Source organism: Anas acuta, chromosome Z, assembly GCF_963932015.1.
Source record: "Anas acuta chromosome Z, bAnaAcu1.1, whole genome shotgun sequence".
NCBI lineage: Eukaryota > Metazoa > Chordata > Aves > Anseriformes > Anatidae > Anas > Anas acuta.
The window spans coordinates 3,677,034-3,678,339 of NC_089017.1; positions in this window are offsets into that span (position 1 = coordinate 3,677,034).

Here is a 1,306-nt window from a genome sequence, read left to right on the forward strand (position 1 = left end):
TGCTTACCTGGTGCCTCCTCACTGCACTTGAGGCTTTGGTGGCCACTGAGGGATGTGATCCATGTGCACCACCGTGGGACGAGGTTCCTGTGGAGAGGCTGAGGTGGGTGCCCGAAGCCACAAAGGGGAAGGTGACTTGCAGCAAGCACTCTGCATCACCTTTCGGGAATTTCAACCACACTTTTCACAGTAAAACAGAGGTGACTGTAATGCTCGGCTGTGATTCCCATCCTGCAGGGATGCTTCCCACTGAGCTCTCGCCTTCACCCTCCTGTCCTGACCTGCTGTCACACCGCTAACTCTCTCTCTTGCCACCAGGAGCGGTGGGCTCCCCTCTCACCAGCCCCCTGCCCGCTGTTGGTTAACATGTCACATTCCCAGGCTGTGTTATTCTTAAGTATTGTAAATCTCTCACTATTATTCTCCCACTTGATATAGTGAGCTGTGTCATTTTGAAAGGAAATACATAACAGTATATTAAAGAAATCATGGATCTCCTCATTCATGTTTAAAACAAATTTATTACAATGTAAGAAGCCCTGAATAGCATGAATTTATTATAATGATTTAAGGCTCCTGGCACTTGAGTTAAAAATGTCTCTCAATAAATAACTTTCCCTTGAAAACACAGCAAATTAATATAGTTTACCATTTCCAAAGTTATATAAATCCAAGAGGCTTAAATCAACAGTATGCTGGATAAGATTACTGTTGCTCAGCCGGAGCTTGGTATCGCAGCTCAGAAGCATGGAAAAAGTAGTAAAAAATGGATGTGTTTTTTTTTTTTTGCCTTTTTTTTTTGGTCACCTTTCTCTCCCTTCCACCACCGTAGGCTATGTCTGTTCCGTGAAAGTCAGACTAATGTGAAATGGATGAAAGCAGCTGTGGCCTTTGCACACAGGTATCATTAAAACAGTGCGGCTACTCCGCCACCAGACTCAACAGACGCCGCTCTGATATTTCCCTGAAGTGCCTCTAACAGGCACAGCCCTGCTGCTTTCAGCCGCGGTGTTTTAATTTGCCTGCAGACCCAGGCACCAAGATGCCTCCAGCTGGGCTGCCCCAGCACTGCTGCAGCCTTGCAAGCCCAGAGCAAACCCCGAGCTCTCTCCTCCGCTGTGGTCAGGAGCATGCGGCACGGCCACCAGCTCAGCCCCAGTTTGAAATACCCCTTATCACAAGGATATTCACTGATTATTCGGATGGGCCAGTGTGCCACCATTTCTCTTGTCAGGGATCTCTAACCCAGGAGGAGCAGCGCGCCTTCGTGCAGCTCAGCATCGCACAGGGACAAGAAAGCAGGGGT